The 27,787-nt window shown below is 39.7% G+C and overlaps 1 protein-coding gene and 1 pseudogene across 2 annotated transcripts in view; one reads left to right on the top strand and one right to left on the bottom strand.

Moving 5' to 3' along the window:
- Positions 1 to 27,787, bottom strand: part of SLC44A5 (solute carrier family 44 member 5) — a 429,650-nt gene that overhangs the window by 385,310 nt on the left and 16,553 nt on the right. The gene's annotated exons all lie outside the window — the stretch shown is intronic.
- On the top strand, positions 20,637 to 21,115 carry LOC122436810 (annotated as a pseudogene).

Genomic DNA, 27,787 nt, shown 5'->3' with positions numbered 1-27,787 from the left:
TCTTTCACTTAAGCTCAAGACTTTATTACCAATGAAGGATATATTTTCTGTTTAATTATGCTCATTAAAACCCCTTTAAGTACTGGTACCAAAAAAAAAAAGTATTTTTCAAAATAAATCCAAAGCTTAACCTTCATATTAGTTTTACATAATTCCTCACCAACTCTTCTGATGGGCATAAATCATCAGAAATGGTGACAGGACAAATAGAAGACAAAGTAGAGTTCTTCCCAACAAACCTATCAGCTCACCCTCTCAATTCTAACTAGTCCAGACACAGACCTATCTCGTTTTTCACTTTCCCTAGTGTCCTTCCTACTTTGAGAGATTCCTAAGAGCTTGATCTCTTTCTTAGAATTTTTCCCCTTGCTTCCCAGTCTCCATACCACTATCTGCTTTTTCCTCCTTTAGCTGTTCAGCTTTTTCTTCCATATTTCTCAAATTAGTCCTAAGACTCCCAATCCCGTAGTCCCCCACTGAAGACTGAAAAATTATACTCACCTGCAACAGCCTCCTCCTCTTCTCTGTTCAATCTATCCTTCACAAAATAAAATATCCTTATGCACTAATTCTCCCTTAAATATGTTTTTAATTTCCCTTCCCAGAGGAATCCGATGGCTTCCATGTTTTCCTGCTCAATTCTAAACTCTTAATTGTATAAGTCAATTATCAGCAACTTCCATCAATATTCATGTGACTATCTCCTTATAATTTGAATTAATGAATTCACACACACACACACACACACATACACACACATCTGTGTTTTTACATGTACTAGTGCTTGTTTTGGGGACTTACAGGTGGCTTAGTGGTAAAGAATCTGCCTGCAACGCAGGAGACACGGGTTCAATCCCTGGATGGGGAAGATTCTCTGGAGGAGAAAATGGCAACCCACTCCAGCATTCTTGCCTGGAAAATCCCATAGACGGAGGACCCTGATGGGCCACAGTCCAAAGGGTCACTAAAGAGTCATACGCAACTTAGCCACTAAACAACAACATGCTTGTTTCACATCATTTTTTCCTCTTTTAGAAATAGAAAGCTTCTCTCGAGTCAACCATTCCTTGTCACATGGCTCCTGAGGAGGGTTTGTGTTGGTTCTGTTTTCTCCCCTAGGAATGCCTAGTTCCGTCATTCTGTTTTCAAACTGATTTCTCCTTTACACAGCCCACATCCCCTCCTGAAGCCATCCCTGGTCACCTATCTGCAAATAACTTCTCATGCCCGCTGAGCCCCACGACACATCCATCTCAACCTCTCTTAATAATACTTCAAACATTTTACTGCGTAGATTATCTGCTCTGCAGAATGCAAGTTCCTTGCAGGTTAGAAGTCAAGGCTAATTCATGATTCTGTCCCCAACAGACAATGCCTGGTCCATAGTAAACATTCACTGTATCAATAATATTGATTAATCAGATTCAGATTCAATATAATAAAAGTAGTACTCAAGGCTATCTGTTCCTTCTACCTGAGATTTAATTAAAATTATAATAAAGGAAAAAAACTAACCCATGGTCTCCATGGTTAGTCTCCATTTTGGCTCCTCAGCACCAGCAGACTCTCCACAAGGATTTTAATTCAAGCAATTCATGGGAGAAGGAATCCCAGGAATCTTTAGAAGAGGAGGGAGAGTGAGTCAGGGGAGTCAGGGGAATCACAGAACCAGGGAGGGCCAATCAAGGGTTCATTAGCAAACAACATACTATTAGCACCTGGAGTCAATCCTACTTAGCCATTCTGGAGCCCGAGAACAACACGTACCTCAGAGAGATTTCAACAGAGGAGCAAGGAAGCTGGGGTATTTATTTATCAACTCCTGTTAGCTAGTGGTGAAGGTTGGCGGGAGGAGACATTCCCTGGCTCTTCCCATGGGCAGGCAGAGCAATTTCCTACAGTGAGACAGAACCCTCACACTCAGAAATGCAGGTGCTGGCAACTGATGATACTGGGAATTTGGAAGTGATGAGAACCTATAGGAACCAAGAGCATCTACCACAATAACAAAAAACAACAGGGAGGGAGCCATAGTGGGCATGAATTTTCAACAGACTCTTGGAAGAAAGAAAGCAGATGTAAGTCTGCTGCTGCTGCTGCTAAGTCGCTTCAGTCGTGCCCGACTCTGTGCGACCCCATAGACAGCAGCCCACCAGGCTCCTCCGTCCCTGGGATTCTCCAGGCAAGAACACTGGAGTGGGTTGCCATTTCCTTCTCCAATGCATGAAAGTGAAAAGTGAAAGGGAAGTCGCTCAGTCGTGCCCGACTCTTAGCGACCCCATGGACTGCAGCCTACCAGGCTCCTCCATCCACGGGATTTTCCAGGCAAGAGTGCTGGAGTGGGGTGCCATTGCCTTCTCTGAGATGGAAGCCTAGTGACCAAGAAATCAGGGAAGAAAGAAACAGCCCGGAATACAAGTGAAGAAAGGCTGAAGTTTAGGAGGCAGGGCAGAACTCAGGGGAGCTCAAGCTGCTTTATAAAATCCCAACCCCACACAGGACTGAGACTCAGAAGTTGAGTGAAACACAGGGCTGAAAACAGGGACTAACAGCAGGTCTGTTTTGCAAGAGTATGGCAAACTGCTGCCCACCACTTCTTTTTGCACAGCCAGTTATCTAAGGATGGCTTTTACATTTTAAAGCATTGTTTAAAAAAAAAAAACCTATGTGATAGAAACTGTATGTGACCCACAAATTCTAAATATTACTATCACACCTTTACAGAAAACATTTACTGATCCTTGGTTTATAGAAGAGTCAACAGTTGTACAAGCCTCTCCCCAATTCCAGGAAGTAAGACTATCTGAGGCCAGGCAGGTAACCTAGCACAAAAATCTGAGCTACCGTCTCTGATCATATTAGGAAAAAGTAAAGCAGCAAGTCTTAGTATGCTCAGTCACTCAGACGTGTCTGACTCTTTGTGATCCCAGGGACCGTAGCCCACCAGGCTCCTCTGTCCATAGGATTTTCCAGGCAAGAATGCTGGAGTGGGTTGCCATAAGTGTTAGAGTGTTGATTAAAGCATTCCTTGGCCTGGTTATTAGGGATTCCCAAGCTTAATGGCTGGTACCCCAACCATGAACCAAAAAGCAGAGGATGCTAGTCGGTAAACCACCTCACATTCCCAGGGCCCCAGTCAGTTTCATTCTTCCATACAAACAATCCACCAAAATCCCCAGATATTTGAGTAAAGCCTATAATATTAAAAAAGAAAGATAAAAATGAACTAGCAGGGGGAAAATGACCCCATGAAAAGCAACAATAATCCAGGGAGATCTAAGAGAATTTTTTAAAACCTCAAAATATTATTCTCAGAGATTCTAGAAAGTATAGACAAGAAGACAATATCATTTTTTTTAAGTAAACAAGAAAGTGCTTTAGATGAATAACGTAATTCAAGAGAAGTATTAGAAGATAAAACCAGGTAAATATCCCAGGACATAGAACAATAGGACAAAGAAACAGAAAATATGGAATAAAGAAACAAAGAGGATAAATCCAGAATATTCCATATCCACTAATGAATTTTGGAGAAACTGGGAGAGAATACATAGAAGGGAGAAGATTATCTAAGAAATAATATAAGAAAATATCTTCACATTAAAAGTAAATACATATATATATATATATATATATATATGTAAATTGTTTGAAACACAAAGAATAAAGAAAAGAGCCTGAAAGATGCCAGAGAGGAGGAAAAAAAAAAAAAATAGGTATCAGGGATTTCCCTGGTGGCTCAACGGTAAAGAATCTGCCTGCCAATGCAGGAGATAGGGGTTCCATCTCTGATCTGGGAAGATCCCACATGCCACAGAGCAGCTAAGCGCATGCACCACAACTATTGAGCCTGTGCTCTGGAGCGGGGGACCTGCAACTTCTGAGCCCACACGCCGCACTTACTGTAGCCCACATGCCCTGCCTGTGCTCCACAAGAAAAGCCACCACAATGAGAAGTCCACACACTGCAACTAGAGAGTGGCCCCCACTCTCTGCAACTGGAGAAAAGCCCACACTACAATGAAGACCCAGCCAAAAAATAAATGAAATTTAAAAAAAAAAAAAAAAAACAGGTAATCAAAGAACAAAATTAGTCTGACATCAGATTTTTTTCATCCACAAAACTAAGTGCTAGAAAACACTAAAGCAATGCCTTCAAAGTTCTGAAAGCAAATGATTTTCAACCAAGGATTCTATTTCCAGCTAAATGAGTGGATTAATTAAGTGTAAATGTATAATCAAGATAGTTCTGGTTTACAAGATGTTTTCCTCCTACACATCCTTGTTTAGGAAGTTAACTTGTAGGTATCAGTTAGGAAAAAAACACATAAGATCCAAGAAATAGAAATCACTGTTTGGAAGAGAGTAAGTCTCAGGAGAACAGCTTTGGAAAGGCCCTGGACCCAGGGAATGCAGTGTCCCAGGAGACAGGTCCCCAAGAGGACAGAAGGCAGGGAGACTGAATAGACTGAGAAATCTGAAAGAAGAATACGATAAAGCCTATCAGTGAAATTTTAAATAAAGAACCCATTGCAATTTGAAGCTAGGAACATTCTTCACTGAGTGACAGAGAAGTCCTAACGTTAGATCCATAGAAAAGGAAGTGTCACACCAACATACTATATACAGCTCTGCAGTAAATATTAATGGAAATGTTGTTTTTTGACTTGGAAGATTGGAAATTAGAGGATAAAAAGGAAGAAAGAATTTATAGTTATGCTTATTTTACAAAGTGGGTAGTTATGAGTACTGTCCATGGTTAATAGAATAAGAAATGAAGATTTAATTATGTTTTTCGAGTACCAAGTTCAGTTCAGTTCAGTTCAGTCGCTCAGTCATGTCCGACTCTTTGCAACCCCATGAACTGCAGCACGCCAGGCCTCCCTGTCCATCACCAACTCCCAGAGTCCACCCAAACCCATGTCCACTGAGTCAGTGATGCCACCCAACCACCTCATCCTTTGTCGTCCCCTTCTCCTCCTGCCCTCAATCTTTCCCAGCATCAGGGTCTTTTCAAATGAGTCAGCTCTTTGCATCAGGTGGCCAAAGTATTGGAGTTTCAGCTTCAGCATCAGTCCCTCCAATGAACACCCAGGACTGATCTCCTTTAGGATGGACTGGTTGGATCTCCTTGCAGTCCTAGGGACTCTCAAGAGTCTTCTCCAACACCACAGTTCAAAAGCATCAACTCTTCTGGCTCAGCTTTCTTTATAGTCCAACTCTCACATCCATACATGACCTCTGGAAAAACCATAGCCTTGACTAGACGGACCTCTGTTGGCAAAGTAATGTCTCTGCTTTTTAATAAAGGTAATCTTAAAAAAAAAAAAGTAATCTGTATGGAAACAGACTGCAGTTGTCCCTCAGTATCCACAGGGTGTTGGTTCTGGGACCCCTGGGTTACCAACAACCATGGAAACTCAAGTCCCTTATGGACAATGGCATAGGGAGGGTGGACTGTACTTATATAATCAAATGTAGATGGACAATGAGTTTGAGCAAATTCCGTGAGATAGTAAAGGACAGGTAAGCCTGGTGTGCTGCAGTCCATGGAGTCGCAGAGAGTCAGACACGACTGAGCAACTGAACAACAAACAACAACAAAATGGGAATGAGAGCATAAACAGTGATACAAATAAATTCAGTCCTAACCTAGCATATCAAGAAGGAAATTTTTTAAAAATTAAACAAATCAAGATATAGTGGTGTGTGTATATATATAGCTACAACACCCAGCCACACACTTCCCTACTCCCTCCCTTGCTCGCTCGCTCAGTCACGTGGAACTCTTTGAGACCCTGAGGACTGTAGCCCACCAGGTTAGTCTGTGAAATTTTTCAGCAAGAATACTGGAGTGGTGTCAATGTATGACAAAAACCACTACAATATTGTAAAGTAATTAGCCTCCAACTAATAAAAGTAAATGAAAAAAAAAAGAAGAATACTGGAGTGGGTTGCCATGTCTTTCTCCAGGAAGTTGAACCCACGTCTCCTGCATCTCCTGCACTGCAGGTGGATTATTCTTTACCATTGAGGAAGCCCTCCCTACCCACAGGGGTGACCAACTTTAAACAGTTTCTATTTTGATTCTTCTGTTAGTTACTGCTGTTATCTCTAAGATACTGCAGCTTTTACTATAAATTCTTCTGTATTGCTAGACTTTTTTAACCACATGAATTTATTATTTCAATAAAGTTTAATGTTCGTCAACGCATGGATAAATGAAAGTACTCCTTAGCATGTCCCCATCACAGGTAATGTGCTTAAATGTTGCTGAGTCTGACTCTGACTCCTAAAGTTGACAGTGATTATACGTAACAGAAGTGACTCCAGCCACAAAATGATGCAGGTTTATTTTATGAAACAAATAGAAGTTGCTCTAATAACTATCAGGTAAATAAGCACAAGAATTAAATGGAGTATAATTCAAGTAATGAAGCCAGGAAAAAAAATGTTTCCTTCCTCTTCATATGAGAGTGCTTGCCTGCTTTGAGAAATATGCAGCGTTTTCACCATGCTGTTGTTCAGTCGCCCAGTCATGTCTGACTTTTTCAACCCCATGAACTGAAACACAGCAGGCCCTCTCTGTCCCTCACTATCTCCCAAAGTTTGCCCAAGTTCATGTCCATTGTTTCAGTGATGCCATCCAGCCATCTCATCATCTGACACCCTCTTCTCCTTCTGCCCTCAATCTTTCCCCAGCATCAGGGACTTTTCCAATGAGTCAGGTGTTCGCATCAGATAACCAAAATACTGGAGTTTCAACTTCAGCATCAGTCTTTCCAATGAGTATTCAGGGTTGATTTCCCTTAAGATTGACTGGTTTAATCTCCTTGCTGTTCAAGGGACTCTCAGGAGTCTTCTCCAGCACCACAGTTCGAAGGCATCAGTTCTTCAGCGCTCCAGCTTCTTGACAGTCCAGCTCTCACAACCATACATGACCACTGGGAAGACTATAGCCTTGACTATACAGACTTTTGTCGACAGAGTAGTGTCTCTGCTTTTCAACACACTAACTAGGTTTGCCATAGCTTTCTTGTGTAGAAGCAAGTGTCTTCTAATTTTATGGTTGCAGTCACCATCTGCAGTGATTTTAGAGCCCAAGAAGAGGAAATCTGTCACTACTTCTACCTTTTCCCCCTCTGTTTGCCATGAAGTAATGGAGCTGGATGACATGATTTTAGTTTTTTTAATATTTAGTTTTAAACTGGCTCTTTCACCTTCCTCCTTCATCCTCATCAAGAGGCTCTTTAACTCCTCTTTGCATTCTGCCATTAGAGTGGTACATTTTCACCACACTTAGGTTCAGATACAGGACTTGCAGCTTCTACCTAGGTCTACTATTTGTGGTAAAGATAATCATGCACCCCATGCACGGCTGCACCCAATGCATCAGCAAATATGGCTTAGAGACTGTCAGCAAAAGTCTCAACTCATTTCAGTCTCAGCCAAATAAGCTTCAAGAGGTAGCATTTGGAAAAAGATAACATGCCAAGAAAGCAGACTATACCAAAGCCAACACCTTGAATTGCACCTGGGAGTAAACTGTGGAATTAGGAGGCAAAAACAATGTCCTCCCTGTGGTTTATCAGGCCTCTCTCATTTTCTAAGTTGCATTTTCCAAAGTTGTTCCAGGTAGACACTGCAGGAATCTAAACTCAAGGAAGCCTGCCCAGAAAATATACATTGCTATTGTTTAGTAAATGATCTAAATAGTTCCACTTGGCTTCAGTCTATCTGACTTAAGCAAGAATACCCAAATGGTAAATTATTATCTGTCACTAAACTTGAGACCTTTTCTTCTTCTGTCAGCTGAAATTTATGCAGTTTCAAATAACAGATAAATCTTGATGAAATATTTAAAATAATAAATATTCCTGCTACTAAACTATAAGCCAGCAGTGCTGATAAAGCAAACTGCTTAATACTATAAGAGCCTGAGAGCTCTTAGGCAAAACTGTGGAGTAAGTAACCTTCAGTGACCCATCTCTACTGGAGCCTCACTCCTGTAAGCACCCCATCATCCAAGACCTGCATCCTTCAAGTTCAGTGCATTGCTATTTCTACCTTACAAAATATATCCTTCCTGGATGTGTCTGTCCTCTCCTAGGTCCAGTCATTAGCAGAAGCAGTAAGACCATATTGTAGGAATACGTAATACATGAGAACTATTTAAACAATGAAATATATAGAAGGAGAAAATTGATTATGTGTTTATGAACATTTCTTTGTGACATGCTTAAGAACTAACAGAACACGAAAGAGCCTGCTGGGTCTTTAAGTGAATAGTAGTTCTGTACATTTCTTTAGAGAGTCATAACAAGGCCAATGAAGAATGAGGAAGTGTTGGGGAGGGATATTCTGGAAAGCATAGTTCAGAAAAGAGGGGTGCCCTCACTCCTATTTCTAGAGAAAACTTATAACACATTAAAATTCTTACTAAAGTTTACACAGGTAAAAATTCAAAAATCATTTTCTATCCCTAAAATAGCTTAATTTCTGCATCCTCCACATTTTTAAGAGTTAATCAAGCTTCTTAACTCTAAGTCATGCATTGTTTCAATGCGCTCTAAGATTAAATTCCCTCAACAAATTATATTGTTTCACTGAATGCTTCCAGCCACATGTATTATTATTTGTAAGTACAAAATATAATGAGTTCAGACTTTAACACTTTGGTTTAATCATATAGTAACAGAGCATATAATAAAGGAAGGGGAAATTTTAGTTTTTTATAATACTGTGCTTACTCTGATGAGACCAACCGCCAAGTGACAAATGAATCATACTATTGACTGTGCACTACATTTGTATTGATTTGCTGAATGTATTGCTGAATAGTTAATGGTATGTCAGCTATTCATTTACAAATACGTATTTCTTGAGATGGCATGGCAAGATATAAAACATTTTCTATGAGCTAGTAGGAAACTTAGCTCAAGTCCTAATTCTTTAAAAAATAAATTTAAGGACACAATTGTTTGGATGAACTATATAAAAGAATCCACATTAATGCTATTAATACAGAAAATGCATATTTAAATTGTAAGAATTTGTTCTGCTAAATTATATGCTTTACAATGCAACACAAGTTATCTGGGCTGGGCTTGTATGTGTAAAGTGATTGACAAAAGGACATCTAAACAGCTGCTATGTGGTAAGTCAATTATAAGTACACTGAACCAAATGGAACTATAAAGATGTACTAACCTAGAACAATACCATAAGTTATGGATTCCTAGGAAAACAGGACTTTGGTTCAACACTCAAGAAGTAATCAGACACCACAAGAGCTTCTTTGAACCTAAGACACTAGAGAGATTGAGACTAAAATGCCTAAATAAAAGAGCACCAGAAGTTTGTAGTGATCAAAATAGGAACCACTTCCACAGCTACATAGAGCTTGTAGTATGGAAAATTCTTTCCCACTCCAGCCAGGCAATTATGGAGAAGCAGATGATTTCTAGGAGAAAGATAAAGAGGGACAGAGATAGACATAGAGATAGAAATGGGCATGGACATTGTGCAAATCACTTAAATTTTTATAAATGGTCATTTTAAAAGAGCCTTTTTAGTCTAAACTGCCAGGTATCTTAGATCTTGTGGTTAGTTGGACTTTTCTATGTTATAATTCTATATAACTCAATATGATCATATTCATTTATAAACTCCTTAGATAGAGACCCTTCAGTGTCTAAAATCAGGTGCTGTGGCCCCAGAGTGTCTGTGTTAGAATCTTGCCTCTGTTACTTCCTGAGCAAATAAACAGAAGTTAACATTTCCATACGGCACAGTTCAGTTCAGCCCAATCGCTCAGTCATGTCCGACTCTTTGCGGCTCCATGAACCACAGCATGCCAGGCCTCCCTGTCCATCACCAACTCCCAGAGTCCACCCAAACCCACATCCATTGTGTCGGTGATGTCATCCAACCATCTCATCTAGTCGTCCCCTTCTCCTCCTGCCCTCAATCTTTCCCAGCATCAGAATCTCTTCAAATGAGTCAGCTCTCCACATCAGGTGGCCAAAGTATTGGAGTTTCAGCTTCAACATCAGTCCCTCCAATAAACACCCGGGACTGATCTCCTTTAGGATGGACTGGTTGGATCTCCTTGTAGTCCAAGGGACTCTCAAGAGTCTTCTCCAACACCACAGTTCAAAAGCATCATTTCTTCAGCACTGGGCTTTCTTTAGAGTCCAACTCTCACATCCATACATGACCACTGGAAAAACCATAGCCTTGACTAGACAGACCTTTGTTGATAAAGTAATGTCTCTGCTCTTTAATATGCTGTCTAGGTTGGTCATAACTTTTCTTCCAAAGAGCAAGCATCTTTTTAATTTCATGGCTGCAATCACCATCTGCAGTGATTTTGGAGCCCAGAAAAATAAAGTCAGCCAGTTTCCACTGTTTCCCCAACTATTTCCCATGAAGTGATGGGACCAGATGCCATGATCTTAGTTTTCTGAATGTTGAGCTTTAAGCCAACATTTTCACTCTCCTCTCTCACTTTCATCAGAAGGCTCTTTAGTTCTTCTTCACTTTCTGCCATAAGGGTGGTGTCATCTGCATATCTGAAGTTATTGATATTTCTCCCAGCAATCTTGACTCCAGCTTGTGCTTCATCCAGCCCAGGGTTTCTCATGATGTACTCTGCATATAAGTTAAATAAGCAGGGTGACAATATACAGCCTTGCCATACTCCTTTTCCTATTTGGAGGGACAATAATAGTAACCACCTCATAGAGTTGTAGAGCAGATTCATCTCTACTACCTAACAAGCATCTCAAACTCAGAATGTCAAAACTGAATTTCTGACCTTCCCCTTCCAAATCTATTCCTCCCACAGTCTTCACATATCCATCATGAATTTCCTCTTTCCATCGTTCATGGCAAAAGCTTTGAGTCATAATTGATTCTTCTCTTCCTCTACCTATTGGCTCTACCTTCCAAACACAAGCAAAATCCAACCACTTCTCACTACACTCTACCAGAAGTGAGCAGGGTTCTACAACCCTGCTCCAAGAACCATAGTCTCTGCTTTGACGATTCCAACAGCTTCCCAGTTGATCTCCTCTTCCATTCCTTGCCCAGCAGTCTTTTCTCAGCACAGCAGTTCAAGGAATCCCATTAGAATGTAAGTCATATGATGTAACTTCTCTACTCAAAATCTTCGTTGGCTTTGCACCTTCCTCAGAATAAAGGCCTAGGTCTACATGATCAGATCCCTCATTTTCTCCTTGACCTCATCTCCTGCTGCTGCTGCTGCTGCTGCTGTCACTTCAGTCGTGTCCGACTCTGCAACCCCATAGACGGCAGCCCACCAGGCTCCCCCGTCCCTGGGATTCTCCAGGCAAGAACACTGAAGTGGGTTGCCATTTCCTTCTCCAATGCATGAAAGTGAAAAGTGAAAAGGAAGTCGCTCAGTTGTGTCCAACTCTTTGCGACCCCATGGACTGCAGCCTACCAGGCTCCTCCATCCATGGGATTTTCCAGGCAAGAGTACTGGAGTGGGGTGCCGTTGCCTTTTCCGCTTCTCCTGCTACTCTCTTCTTAACTCACTGGATCTTGCTGCATGGGCTTCTCTGCTGCACCAGGAATGAACGTGTGAAGTGTCTTCGACCTTGGGGCCTTGGCACATATTCCTTCTTTCTGGGCCTTTCTTTTCCCAGATATCCAGGTGTCTTTAAAACCTACTTCAGGCCTTTGCTCAAATGTCACAGTCTTCCCTCCCCACGCCCCACACCAAGGGGCATGTGGGATATCTCAGTTCCTTGACCAGGGATCAAACCCACATCCCCTGCACAGGAAGCATGGACTCTTAACCACTGGATCCCCACATTCACTTACACACCCTTCCTTTCTTTACTCCTTTTTTTCATCATAAAATTTACTACCATAAAACACACTATGTTTTTCTCATTAATATTTATTATTGTGGGTCTTATCCCACTGGAATATAAATTCCCTGAGGGCAAAGGGTTTTTTCTGTTTATTATCCAGTTATATAGACACATCACTATTTGTTAAGTAACTGAATTCAATAGTTAATAAGTATAAAGCATTTTTAAATGTGTCTGACACATACTAAGTGTACAATAAGAATTAGCTGTTGCTTATTCAGGGTATTAGTTTATGTAATCATTTCTAGTTTTTTAAGTCTTCTCAATAAATACTTTAATCATGGATTCTATTAGCTTTAAAATAGTCCATTGTTTTTTAATGTTTTGCTTTTGTGTTCAATATGCAATCAGACATTAAAAACTCAAGATCAAATAAATAAATAAATAAATAAAAAACTCAAGATCATAAAGTTCCAAAGACATTCTCAACAAGGATGATCTGTTACAAACTAGTTTTTAATAGCTTTTAAATACATATTTTTATAGTCTTTAAACAGTCCCTAAATACATTTTCCCTATATGCATTTTAAGTGAGAATTGTAAAAATTTCTAGTGATATATAATTTGTATATATTTATTCATTTTCTACAGTTTCTTAAAGGTTATAAGCTAAATGAGTTTAAACAATCAATAAAGACCATTTTAGTCAAGCTTGTATTAATTGCTGAGATGGAAAAGAAAAAAATCTAGCATACTATGAGTTTCCTCTATCATTTTCTTCACCTCTTTTTAAATTCCATACATAATAGGTTCATGAGAATACAAACAGTACTCTGGTGGCTCCCTGAATCCAACATATCTAGGGCTCTCTTAATGAGCACTTCTCTATATCTATGGCACAATAGCAGCAAATGTTCATAGTAATTATTCTGACTCACTATTAAAAAGCTTTGATTGTTTTACATGTTTTTAGTGTTACGAGCATTTTAATGTATTATAATCTTTGCTAAATCAGTTGTTAATTTATAATGTATATATGATAATCTTCAATTAACACAAATATTTTCTTTACCAAATGCCTCATTCTTCTACTGAGGCATATTATACCACACCTGTTTTTGTACAGTACTTTAGGTTTCCAAGATAAAAAAAATCAGCCATGTTGCCAAATTTCAGCATTTAAAATATAAAAATATTAGCATACAAAATCTATCATATGAACTAAAATGGTACATATTATTATAAATATTCTAACTTATCAAAGTAATATTGATTAAGACCTGGGACCTTTGGGCTTAGAATGCTCATTTTAAACCAAAAAACTAAAATACACAGTTCAATTTCTTGAAGGCAGGGGTTTTGGTCAGGAGATGAAATGGACTCTGAATTATGATCATTAATATACCAGGAAAAAGAGTTGCTTGCAATCAGGAAAGTGTTACATTTAGATGACTACTGAAGACAAATCAGAGTAAAGTGAAAGCCTTCAATAATCATCTGGATTTGGCCAGAATACATAAATTTAAGTCAGAGACTATAGAATAAGAATAAATTCTAGGTCCCTAAGCAAAAGTTTTAAAAGAATCTCCTTCACTGTCTTCCCTACACTAATATATTCCTCTTTATCATGAATTCTAAATAGATACCCTTTTTTTTTTTTTTTTTTGCATTTAAGAGCTGTCATTTCTACTAATTATACTTCTTGTCAAGAGTCATGCAGAGGGTTAAGACCAAGGAATACTTTTGAAATCACAAGATAAAAATACTTTCTCAATAGATAGGGCTTGGAGAAGGCAGAATACATGAGAACAAATCTGAAAGGACTCTATAGACTTTCCTTTAACAAAAAGAGAAGTTTCTGAAAAGCCCAAATTCAATTATCTACACACACACACACACACACACACACACACACACACAAAAATGAGTGGTCAACCTATCTCAATCTGCCAACGAAGAAGCAGGGGAAACGAGAGGAATTTAGGGAGATTACACAAAAGGCTAGCCTTTAAGATTTCAAGACAGGCTTTTGTATGTTTTAATATTTCCCTTTTAAGGAGGGAGTATAGCATGTATATTTTTGCATATTTATCTTTTCTGGTTGACCTACAAAGTAAAAGAATCTGAAAAAGAATATATATCTAAGAATAATATTCAATTATGTATATATAACTGAATTACTTTGCTATACACATGAAACAAAGTAAATCAACTATACTTCAATTTAAAAGTACATGAACAATACTCTAGCACTGAACATAGCCAGGTAAAGCATATTTCCCAAAATCTTTGCTTTTCTTACATTACCAGTGAATTTTAGAATAAAAATAAACATTAAAAAAATTTAAAATGCAAAAAAAATTTTTATTGGTTGAAAATTGGAAACAGTCTAGTGAGAATGTTTCTATGCCTGTATTCATGTTATATAAGCTCACATTCTACCAGTAAAACAATAAAAGCAGGACGTCTCTTATTTAGACACTTCACAAAACAAAATCATCTATATCATAAAGTAAAAAGATAATATTTCTAGCGTCAAAAGATGCAACTCTATGTCTCAGCTATAACATTAGTATTAAAAGAAGCAAAAAATAAAATAAAAGGGCAAAATCCTAAGTTAAGTTTTAAAGAATACTTATGGACAGTTACAGGCTCTCTGAACCTAGGCAGTAAGAAGCAAAATTTGTAGCATCCTGAATAGTGAATTGTCACCCTCTAAAACAAAGAGGGTGAGCTTCTCTTATGACTAGCCCTCAAACTTGTGATTTCAGGGTCATATACAAATATTTGTGTTTTCTTATCTTGTCTCAACCACATAGTGCATAGTCCTTTGTTCATGAAGAAGAAATAGACTAAGCTCTAGATAACCAGACTTATTATCAGGAAGGGCTATGACCCTCTAAAGGTAATTTCTGCTGAAGGGTTTGTAGGACTTAGAATAATGAGTTGGGACCAGTACACTTGCACAAAGAATTTTTTTTAAAAACCAAAACCTACTAGTAGGATTAGTGCCTGTGAAGAAGAGAGAATCTTTCTCAGATACCTACTATCCATGCTGCCCTGCTACATGTATTGTGCGTGTGTGCCCACGCACTCAGCTATGTCTGACTCTTTGTGACCCCATGTAGCCCACCAGGGTACTCTGTCCATGGGATTCTCCAGGCAAGAACACTGGAGTGGGTTGTCCTTTCCTCCTCCAAGGGATCTTCCCAACCCAGGGATCGAACCTGCATCTCTTGCATCTCCTGCATTGGCAGGAGGATTCTTTACAACTGTGCCACCTGGGAAGTATTGATAATTGTCAAAAAGTTAGAAATAGCCTAAGGCAATGAAAGTTTCTTCAACAAATGGTATTACTCAAATTTGCCCATTTAAAACTCGGCCAGACCCTGAAGGCTGATGAAAACAGCCAGCTTCAATATATAATAACTCCAATGATATTTCTTTCATTACCTAAAGAGAGTCAAGGACCATTAGCATTAAACAGGCAAAGGCTTTTCTAAAAATAGTGAGAGAACCCAGAGGGGCAGGATGGGGGGGCGGTGGAAGGAGGACTTAAGGAGGAGGGAATATATGTATACTTATAGCTGATTCATGGTGTTGTATGGTAGAAACTAACAGCATTGTAAAGCAATTATATGTCAATTTTTAAAATTAAATTTTAAAGATGGTGGGAAAAATCACTTTGCTGTACACCGGAAACTAACACAACATTGTAAATCAACAATATAAGATTTTTTTAAATTAAATAAACAAACAGAAATGGCAGGAGATCTAGCATTTATATTATAATATATAATTGAGCTTTTTACAAAACCAAAGCTTTTTTAATTTGGGGTCTATCTGTTAAAATCACTCCAAGGTGTATCTTGGCTTTAAAGAAATGACGTAGCTAGCTAACTGAACTGGCCTACTGGCTTGGTCTATTGGCATAAAATAATAAAAATGCAACGAGCTAATACCACTATTAGGACCAATGATTTAAAAGCTGCATTGTCAGCAGTGAAGAATGCAATTTCAGAATTACAATGAAACTCTTCTATAATAAACTCATAAAAATGATATATATGGGATACTATAGTGTGGGAAAAGTAGACAGTATTCCAAAAATAATCTTTGAGCCCCAGTTATTTACAAAAGCATACTGAGAGCTAACAAATTATTCTTGTCCAAAACTTACTAAAAAGTCACACAGACACACAAACACCCCAAAACGGTATAGATTTTTGAAGTTTGAAAGTATCATAAAAATTATCTAATTTAGTCTCTCAGTCAAAAAAACATTTCTGTAGTTTTCTAAATTGTTTACAATTCAGAAAGCAGAACCTGCTTCTATCTTTTTCTTTTCCTTACAATTTATCTGTTAAAGAAACAGTGACCTTCATTATTCATTACCACATGAACTGGACTCAGTAACAATCAGGAAAGAGCTTCATTTTTCTCCTATCACTGCATGAAACATTCTGTCAGGTCTCCCCTCCTCTATCCTTGACAGCATCTCTTTCAGATTTCTTTTCATAACAGTTTTGCCATCAGGTATTAAAAAGTTAAGTCTTGTCTAAATCAAAGCATTAATCTTACATTTGATTTAGAGCTTCTCCCCTCACGCCACCTCAGGAATGACTCCTGGTGTGTGGGAAGAAGAGAAGCAGTGAGAAGATCAGGAGGAAGGCTCTGCTTTGTTCTTTTATGCTTCTTCCTTCCCTCCCCACCCCCATATTTGCCCTTTGCATTTCTGGATCCTAGGAAATGGCAGGGATAAAAAAATATATAAGTCTTGTTTATAATTCTCATTTGACTATTAAACGCACTCTACATGCAGGCTTCCAAATACTAGATCTCACAAGACACGTCTGTGGATTGGGAGGAGACTTTCAGTAAGGTCCTATCATCTATACGTTTCCTGCAATTGACAGAGAACTCTTTAACCCACCGTTATAATCATCACCACTGGCTCTCAGGTTTGCTCAGTAGGCAGCCCTCTTGGATAGGGTCCGCATGGTTCCAAGGAACTACAATGAAAGTGCAGCCTGACAAACTGCTGACCCCTCCCTTCCTTGCTCTGCAATCAAAGGCACTTCTACTTAGCTGTTTTGTTTTGTTTTTTCAGTTTTCCCCAGAGGAGCAGCAGAGATGTGTTATTATCACACTTTGCTCCAAATTAGGGGCTCTGCCCATCAGCTTCTCAAGAAAATGCTCATATTGGGCTTGGGAAAAGACCACTAGATTCTAAAATTCTAAAATTTTTGCAAGTAACTGGCCATGGGCTGAGATGTCAATTTGCCATTTCATAGACAACTCTAACTTTTATAAGCAGTACTCATGAGCTCCCCAAGACTTGATTTGAGGGTAAGGGGAGCACCTCTCTTCCCTCCCTGTAAAAGAAAACAAAGAAAAGCCACACTGTTTTCTACTCCTATAAACTTCTTTCAAAAAATCTTAATTGAATCTCTTCTCCTAAATAGACGAGCAGATGGCAGCACTGGTGATCTGACCAACTAACAGTAAAACTGTGGAGCTATGTCTAGCACCTCTCTTTGAAGCGTGGACGTCCTTGTTACCCAATGTCCTAAGCTTTGAGGTCCCAAGTTTTAAGTCAAGACATCCTTGATTCCATATGCTGTTACAGACATAACGTGACTTTTGAATAAAGCTATTTTAATGAGAATTTGTCTTTTTGAATTGTCATCCAACTACCCTAAAGGAGAAATCCAAAATAAAGAGCTGAAGCCCCTGACCCTAATGGCTCTGTCTCTTTAAAATGAAACTCATTTTTTTGAGCTTTGCCTGTAGTCCAGCCTAGATGGAAAGGGCATAAGCAAAGGTAATTAAAAGGGTTATGACAGCCAGAGCAGCACAGCACAACATTATCCTAACTGCGTTCTTCCTGGTGTAAATAAATCCATCTGTTTCAGTCGCCCCACTAGCAAGCTAGTTCAAGTACCATATCACACCGGAATATAAATCCTGTATCATAATAATATCGGTCAATGTATTCTCAATTAGGAATGAATTAGGCAACTATCAGTATATTTATTACTTAATGGAAAAGCTAGAGTCCTCATTTCTATAAGACATAATCTGTTAACTCTTTAAGACTTACAAAAATAAAATGCAACCATAGATACTATGTTAGTTTTATTTTTTCACAATTTCTAAACAAATTTAATTATTAGGAAGATAATTAATCCTATGATGTCACATAACTACCTTCATTATTCTAATTCTGTTCATAAATATAATATACAGTTAATATAAGTCATGGGAAAAAGCTAAGACCAGAGTCAGAAAACCTAGATTCACACTCTTGGCCCTAAGTCTCACTGGCTAAGCAATTTTTGGTAAATCACTTAATCTTACTTACTCTTGGTTTCCTAATTTGCAAAACAGCAATGATAATAACATAGTGAAGTTGTCGTTCTTTGTAAAGGAACTGTAAATCTCTTTGCAAATATTAGCTTTCTCTCACTTTAAAAAGGCATTTTTTTCTGATAGATCCCATAAGTAGAATTCACCTAATGATTAGGAACACAGTCCTTGAAGTCGGACAGCCTTGGTAATGATTCAGTGTCAATACCTATTTGCCGAGCAAATAATGAAATATTTGTTCAGCCTCTTTCTACGTGAGAACTCCTAGTCACGTATGTAAAATATACAAATATCTACCTTAAGTGATTCTCGATCACAGTACATACTAGAAACACTGTGGTTTCTGATTCAGTAGGTATTTAAGCTTCATTAAATGCTTTTTGCCTGAATCCTTAGAGTTGCACTTAAGCTTCACAGGTATTTGGAAGCTAACCCAGGACTGAGAACCACTAAGACACTTCTTAGGGATTAAATGAGATCATGTACACAGACACTGAGAATATCAGTCAGTTCAGTTCAGTTCAGTCGCTCAGTCGTGTCCAACTCTTTGCGACCCCATGAATCACAGCATGCCAGGCCTCCCTGTCCATCACCAACTCCCGTCGTTTACTCAGACACATGTCCATCGAGTTGGAGATGCCATCCAGCCATCTCACCCTCTGTCGTCCGCTTCTCCTCCTGCCCCCAATCCCTCCCAGCATCAGGGTCTTTTCCAATGAGTCAACTCTTCACATAAGGTAGCCAAAGTATCAGCTTCAGCATCAGTCCTTCCATTGAACACCCAGGACTGATCTCCTTTAGGATGGACTGGTTGGATGCTTAATTCAAATAGGTATGTAGATTATCCAAAGCTATGGTTTTTCCAGTAGTCATATACAGATGTGAGAGTTGGACCATAAAGAAGGCTGAGTGCTGAAGAATTGATGTTTTCAAATTGTGGTGCTGGAGTAGACTCTTGAGAGTCCTTAGGACTGCAAGAATATCAAACCAGTCAATCCTAAAGGAAATCAGTCCTGAATATTCATTGAAAGGACTGATGCTGAAGCTGAAGCTCCAATACTTTGGCCACCTAATATGAAGAAGCCCACTCACTGGGAAAGACCCTGATGCTGGGAAAGATTGAGTGCAAGAGGAGAAGGGGACAACAGAGGATGAGATGGTTGGATGGCATCACCAACCCAGTGACATGAGTTTGAGCAAACTCTGGGAGATAGTTGAGGACAGAGAAGCCTGGTGTGTTGCAGTCCATGGGGTCACAAAGAGTCAAACACAACTTGGCCACTGAATAACAAAATGTAGATTATATTCTGCCTTTTAAATATTATATATATTTATGAAAATTATTTTATAAGGAGCTTTTAAGAAATACTGTAATCAATGAATTATTAAAGTGGTGGTTCTCAAACTTCAGCATGATTTTAATGAGGGGTAGGAAAAAATTGTAAAAACAAATTGCTGGGCCCTATCCCCAGAATTCTAATTCAGTAGGTCTGAAATAGAGATTAAGAAATTGTATTTCTAACAAGTTCCCAGGTAATGCACTGCTGCTGCTACAAGGATAAAACCACTGGATTAGAGAAACACTGTGTGTGTTTGATGATCAGTCACTCAGTTATATCTGACTCTATGTAATTCCAAGGACTGTAGTCTGCCAGGCTCCTCTGTCCATGGCATTATCCAGGTAAGAATACTGGAGTGGGCTGCCATTACCTTCTCCAGGGGATCTTCCCAACCCAGGGATCAAACCCACATCTCTTGTGTCTCCTGTACTGGCAAGTGAATACTAATGATATTTTTTAAATTATATGTGTGTGTGTGTGTGTGTGTGTGTGTGTGTGTATAATATAAGAGCAAACAATAGGGAGAAAAAACAGTACCAAAATTTTAGAGTTTAGATGTCAGTAAGATCAATTTTGTTGGATGACTTTAAATACAGTCTCATATGGTACTCAATGAAGCCTTAACTGATACCGTCTCCCTGAGAGAAGGGGGGATGGGAATGTGTAGTCCCATTATACCTTATATTGACTTGAGATGTAGCACTGCATTTAACAGCTTTGTATGGAAATGAACTGGTAAGGCATTACTTCCTCCCTTCAGTAGAAAGCAAGCACCGAGAACTTCCAGATGCTCAAGCTGGATTTAGAAAAGGCAGAGAAACCAGAGATCCTATTGCCAACATCTGTTGGATCATCAAAAAAGCAAGAGAGTTCCAGAAAAACATCTACTTCTGCTTTATTGACCACACCAAAGCCTTTAACTGTGTGGATCACAACAAACTGTGGAAAATTCTGAAAGAGATGGGAATACCAGACCACCTGACCTGCCTCCTGAGAAATCTGTATGCAGGTCAGGAAGCAACAATAAGAATTGGAACAACAGCTCTTCCCTTCTGTGGCCATCGCTGAAGCGCCAGCGGCCAAAATGAAGTTCAATCCCTTTGTGACTTCTGACCAAAGCAAGAATCAAAAAAGGCATTCCAATGAGCCTTCCCACATTCACAGGAAAATTATGTCTTCTCCTCTTTCTAAAGAGCTAAGACAGAAATACAACGTTCGATCCATGTCCATCCAAAAGGATGATGAAGTTCAGGTTGTATGAGGGCACTACAAAGGGCAGCAAATTGGCAAAATAGTCCAGGTTTACAGGAAGAAATATGTCATCTACATTGGACGAGTGCAGCGGGAGAAGGCTAATGGCACAACTGTGTCCATGTGGGCATTCACCCCAGCAAGGTGGTTATCACCAGACTAAAACTGGACAAAGACCGCAAAAAGACCCTCGAATGTAAAGCCAAATCTAGCCAAGTAGGAAAGGAAAAGGGCAAATATAAGGAAGAAACAATTGAGAAGATGCAGGAATAAAGTCATCTTGTCTACAGCTTTCATTAAAAACTGTTAAAATGGAAAAAGAAAATGAAAAAAAAAAAAAAAGAACTGGAACAACAGACTGGTTCCAAATAGGGAAAGGAGCACATCAAGGCTATATATTGTCACCCTGCTTATTTAACTTCTATGCAGAGTACATCATGAGAAACGCTGGGCTGGAGGAAGCACAAGCTGGAGTCAAGATTGCTGGGAGAAATATCAATAACTTCAGATATGCAGATGACACCACCCTTATGGCAGAAAGGGAAGAAGAACTAAACAGCCTCTTGTTGAAAGTGAAAGAGGAGAGTGAAAAAGTTGGCTTAAAACTCAACATTCAGAAAACTAAGATCATGGCATCTGGTCCCGTCACTTCATGGCAAACAGATGGGGAAACAGTGGAAACAGTGACAGACTTTATTTTGGGGGGCTCCAAAATCATTGCAGATGGTAACTGAAGCCATGAAATTAAAAGACGCTTGCTCCTTGGAAGAAAAGTTATGACCAACCTAGACAGTTTATTAAAAAGCAAAGACATTACTTTGCCAACAAAGATCTGTTTAGTCAAAGCTATGACTTTTCCGGTAGTCATGTATGGATGTGAGAATTAGACTATAAAGAAAGCTGAGCACTGAAGAATTGTTGCTTTTGAACTGTGTTGTTGGAGAAGACTCTTGCGAGTCCCTTGGACTGAAAGGAGATCCAACAAGTCCATCCTAAAGGAAATCAGTCCTCAATATTCATTGGAAGGACTGATGCTGAAGCTGAAACTCCAATACATTGGCCACCTGATGCGAAGAACTGACTCATTAGAAAAGACCCTGATGCTGGGAAAGACTGAAGGCAGGAGGAGAAGGGGACAACAGAGAATGAGATAGTTGGATGGCATCACTGACTCAATGGACATGAGTTTAAGTAAACTCCGGGAGTTGGTGATGGACAGGGAGGCCTGGTGTGCTGTAGTCCATGGGGTCACAAATAGTCGGACACGACTGAGCGACTGAACTGAACTGAACTGAAGCACCCCGAGGGTAAGAGATCAAGTGATACTTACCTACATACCCGCAGAGCCTAGCACAGTGCTGGTAAGCATTCAACAAAACAATTAATGAATGACTGAAAACTCAGTTTGGACAGAGTAAATTTTGTTGTGCGCTTCCCTGCTGGCTCAGCGTTAAGGAATCCACCTGACAATGCAGGAGATGCGGGTTTGATCCCTGGGTGGGAAGATCCCCTAAAGAAGGAAATGGGCAACCCACTCCAGTATTCTTGCCTGGGAAATCTCATGGACAGAGGAGCCTTGCAGGCTATAGTCCATGAGTTTGCAAAGAGTTGGGCACGACTTTGCAACTAAACAACAGCAAAAAAAAACTTTGTTATTTTTTTTGGCTCTCATGGTAACGCCACAGACTTTCATGCCAAAGTCTAAAGCTATAGAGACAACCATCTCCCTTTCATCTCTCCATCAGAACTGTGGTTCTCAAAAGCAGGGAGGAAGTATGTCCAGAAGACATCTGACTATGTTAGGAGACATTTTTGTCACAACTGGAGAGGGTCCTACTAAGCATTTACTGGGGATGCTGCTAAACATCCTACAATGCCCAGGACAGTCTCCATAACAAAGAAATATCCAGTTCAAAATGTCAAACCTGACTACGTTGAGAAACTCAGCATTAGAGGAACCCAAGTGAGCTAATTGAGTACTGGTCCCAAATTCTTCCACCAGCCTCCTAAATAAAAGTTTGACCTAAAACCAACTGCCAACAATTTACAAGTATATAACTATTTTATAGATAGCATTCTGCAACCTGGGGCTGGAGGTCACACAGCTAGTTATGTTAGAAATAAAATAGTCTCACTCTGAACCAAACACTCTTAAAGACTTTCTTAATTCTCGGCCAGCTGATCCATTAATCTGATCTGAACCTGACCAGTAGCTATTCAAACACCAATTGCTCATGATAGCTCACTTTGTGTGTTTCAGCAGGACCGCCTGTGGCAGGAGAACTCTTTCTTTTAGATGTTGTTTTGATAATGATTTAACTCATCTTTATCATTTTCCTTCATTCAGTTACATGGCTCAGCTCTCCTTTGTAGGACTAGGCCTGTTTAAATATTAATTTTAATCTTGGTTAGAAACATTTTGCAACATAATCTGATGGGAAGATAATGAAACAGCATCCTTAACAGTCAGGAGCAAGAAAAACAAACAACTGTGACCTTCCCCCCTCTTCTTTTTAAATAAGCCTTGAATGTCATTCCAAAGACTCTGCTCCTAGAACCACCATCTGCAACCAGCACACTCTTGTTCTTACTACCTTGGGTACTTCCAGATTTCCCTGTCCGCAACCAATCTTTTTTCCGCTGCCTTGTACAGAATACATGTTAACCATCAGGCACACAGCAGAAGAATAACTGGATTTCAGGCAAGCCAATGGGGGAAATAAAAGGTAAACTTTGTCAGCTATAGATATGAATGTGGCAGAGAAAAAGAAGTATGAGAAAACAGAGGCTGATCTGGAGGCAAGCTTGAGGGTGAAGATAATTTATGGAGTAGAGCACGTTTGCTGTAAGAAAAAGCTAGCTTTGACCATGCTTCTAATTGTCTATAGTTCTCATTTCCAGGAGAGACAAAGGAGGACAAAAGGAAGCAAGGAACGAGGGGAGGAAGGAAGGGGAAAGTGAAGAAGGAAAAGAGAAAGGAGACTGAAATAAGCATTTATTCAATACCTACTACACATACAATGCTATATATTGCTACTTTGTCATTTGTTCTGTTATTTAACCCTCACAATAGTCCTGTAAGGAAGATATTGTCTCCGATTCTCAGATAAGGAAAGTGAAGTTCAGAAAGGTTAAGTAACTTGCCCAGGATCACAGAGCTGGGATTCTGAAACCGAGCAGGACCCTGTGGGCTCCCAGGTACAGAGGCCTTTCTGTTCCCCATTTCTTGTAGGCAAGACCCAGCCTCCAAACCTTTCCTGAGTTCCAGAAGGCAGATTCAAACAATTGCTAATCAAGGGAGAAGCAACCAAAACCTGAGGCAAGATTACAGGGACCAGAGAAACTCGTCAAGATTAGACCAACCACGTAAGTCAGATTAAGGGCTGCAAACCCTGCTCACACCTTAGTCTTGTCAGAGACCCCAACTTTGAATCATTGTTATAAAACCCCTCATCAAATCCTCTGAGTTGGAACACTTAGTTTTTAGAAGCAGGAGCCAGCTGCATTCCCCCCTTCCCTGACAAGTAATAAAACTATCTTTTTCTACCTCACCCAAAACTGTCTCTGAGATTTGATTCAGCACTGGTGTACAGGCAGAGTTCTCAGTAACAAACTGAACACAGATACCTGGTCCCAAAGTACAGAAAAAGAACAAGGGGGTAGCCTCTGGAAAGACAGTGTTAAAAATGTTAAGAAAATTCATTTTGTGAACATGTGATCAGGCATGATAGGAAACTGAACTGACATATGAGGCTGCATGTTCCACAATAAGATACCCAATCCCTATACCTACTCCATAATGTATTCCTTTCTTAAGTTATGTAATATTAATTCCTTTACTTTCTCAATAGATAATTGTGGAACACTAAGTGTGAGCAAGCACTGTGTTAATTGCCATCAAAGGTACACCTGCGAACAACGCGTGCGATCTACAGTCTAGTAGGGAAGAAAGGGGCTTCCCAGGTTGCTCAGTGGTAAAGAATTCGCCAGCCAGTGCAGGAGACATGGGTTCTATTTCTGGGTCAGGAAGATCCCCTGAAGAAGGGAATGGCTATTCACTCCAGTATTCTTGCCTGGGAAATCCCTCAAACAGAGAAGCCTGGAGGGCTACAGTCCATGGGGTCGCAAAAGAGTTGGACGTGAGTTAATGACTAAACAACAGGCAAGAAAGACAAGCATCCATGCAATTAAAGTACAATTTGATAAATGCTATAGCAAGTGAAACCCCCAAAAGGTATAAAAACACGTAAGCATTGACAAGGAGGTCTGTCAGACACAGTTTTCAAGTTGAGACTTAAGGCATGAGTAAGAAAAGTTCATGACATTGTACAGGAGGAAGTGATCAAGACCATTCCCAAGAAAAAGAAGTGCAAAAAGGCAAAATGGTTGTCTGAGGAGGCCTTACAAACAGTTATGAAAAGGACAGCAGCAAAAGGCAAAGGAGAAAAGGAAAGATATACCCATCTGAATGCAGAGTTCCAAAGAATAGCAAGGAGAGAAAAGAAAGCGTTCATCAGTGATCAATGCAAAGAAACAAAGGAAAACAATAGAATGGGAAAGACTAGAGATCTCTTCAAAAAAATTAGAGATACCAAGGGAACATTTCATACAAGATGGGCACAATAAAGGACAGAAATGGTATGGACCTAACAGAAACAGAAGATATTAAGAAGAGGTGGCAAGAATACACAGAAGAACCATACAAAAAAGATCTTCATGATCCAGATAATCACAATGGTGTGATCACTCACCTAGAGCCAGACACCCTGAAATGCAAAGTCAAGTGGGCCTTAGGAAGTATCACTATGAACAAAGCTAGTGGAGGTGATGGAATTCCAGTTGAGCCATTTCAAATCCTCAAAGATTGATGCTGTGAAAGTGCTGCACTCAATGTGTCAGCAAATTTGGAAAACTCAGCAGTGGCCACAGGACTGGAAAAGGTCAGTTCTCATTCCAATCCCAAAGAAAGGCAATGCCAAAGAATGCTCAAACTACTGCACAATTGCACTCATCTCACACCCTGGCAAAGTAATGCTCAAAATTCTCCAAGCCAGGCTTCAATAGTACATGAACCGTGAACTTCCAGATGTTCAAGCTGGTTTTAGAAAAGGCAGAGAAACAAGAGATCAAATTGCCAATATTCGTTGGATCAGAGAAAAACAAGAGAGTTACAGAAAAGCATCTACTTCTGCTTTACTGACTATGCCAAAACCTTTTACTGTGTGGATCACAATAAACTGTGGAAAATTCTTCAAGAGATGGGAGTACCAGACCACCTAAACTGCCTCCTGAGAAATCTGTATGCAGGTCAGGAAGCAACAGTTAGAACAGGACATGGAACAACAGATGGGTTCCAAATCAAGAAAGGAGTACGTCAAGACTGTATATTGTCACCCTGCTTATTTAACTTATATGCAGAGTACATCATGAGAAATGCTGGACTGGAAGAAGCACAAGCTGGAATCAAGATTTCTGGGAGATATATCAATAACCTCAGATATGCAGATAACACCACACTTATGGCAGAAAGTGAAGAAGAAGTAAAGAGTCTCTTGATGAAAGTGAAAGAGAGAGTGAAAAAGTTGGCTTAAAACTCAACATTCAGAAAACTAAGATCATGGCATCTGGTCCCATCACTTCATGGCAAATAGATGGGGAAACAGTGAAAACAGTGTCAGACTTTATTTTGGGGGGCTCCAAAATCACTGCAGATAGTGACTGCAGCCATGAAATTAAAAGCCACTTGCTCCTTGGAAGGAAAGTTATGACCAAGCTAGACAGCATATTAAAAAGCAAAGACATTTCGCCAACAAAGGTCCATCTAGTCAAAGCTATGGTTTTTCCAGTAGTCATGTATGGATGTGAGAGTTTGACTATAAAGAAAGCTGAGTGCCGAAGAATAGATGCTTTTGAACTGTGGCGTTGGAGAAGATGCTTCAGAGTCCCTTGGACTGCAAGGAGATCAAACCAGTCCATCCTAAAGGAAATCAGTCCTCAACATTCATTGGAAGGACTGATGCTGAAGTTGAAACTCCAATACTCTGGCCACCTGATGCGACGAACTGACTCATTAGAAAAGACCCTGAGGCTGGGAAAGATTGAAGGTAGGAGAAGGGAACAACGGAGGATGAGATGGTTGGATGGCCTCACCGACTCAATGGACATGAGTTTGAGTAAACTCCGGGAGTTGGTGATGGGCAGGGAGGGCTGGCGTGCTGCAGTCCATGGGGTCACAAAGAGTTGGACACCAATGAGCAACTGAACTGAACTGAAGATAAGTGAAAGCACCTTTCTTCTGTTAACACTGAGTCTGAAAGAATTGCACATGTGTGCACACACGCATACACCACTCTGACTCAAAATAATACTCTAATTCCAGGTTATAAATGGTAGACCTCTGTTGCTCCATCTGCCACATCATCCATAGATATACAGCCAATTTCAGAGCATGTGGTGAAAAGCAACTTTGGACTAAAAGTCGGATCTGAATTTCATCCAAGCTTGCCCAGGTTCTGACTGTGTAACTTTGGAAAAGTAATTTTAACCTCACTGAGCCTAAATTTGCTGCTGCTGCTGCTGCTATTTAATCACTAAGTCTACAAAACTTAGTCTTTGTAATCACATGGACTGTAGCCCACCAGGCTCCCCTGTCCATGGGGATTCTACAGGCAAGAAACTGCAGTGGGTTGCCATTTCCTTCTCCAGGGGATCTTCCTGACCCAGGGATGGACCCCAAGTCTCCTGTTTGGCAGGTGGATTCTTTACCTCTGAGCCTGGCAAGCCCAAGCCTAAGTTTACTCATCTTCAAAAGGAATTAAGCTAAACCATTTCTAAAATCTTTCCCGCTTTTAGCATAGACAACATGGGATTTTAACTCATAGTTTTAACTCTAATGACTTCTAAGTACATATCACAGCTTGCAAATCCGAAGTTGGTTGGAAACTATCAGTATTTTAGACTTTTATATTGATGATTACTTCAAGT

This window comes from Cervus canadensis, chromosome 2 (genome assembly GCF_019320065.1).
Source record: "Cervus canadensis isolate Bull #8, Minnesota chromosome 2, ASM1932006v1, whole genome shotgun sequence".
In the NCBI taxonomy this organism is placed as follows: domain Eukaryota; kingdom Metazoa; phylum Chordata; class Mammalia; order Artiodactyla; family Cervidae; genus Cervus; species Cervus canadensis.
This window is presented reverse-complemented; position numbering and strand designations above follow the sequence as displayed.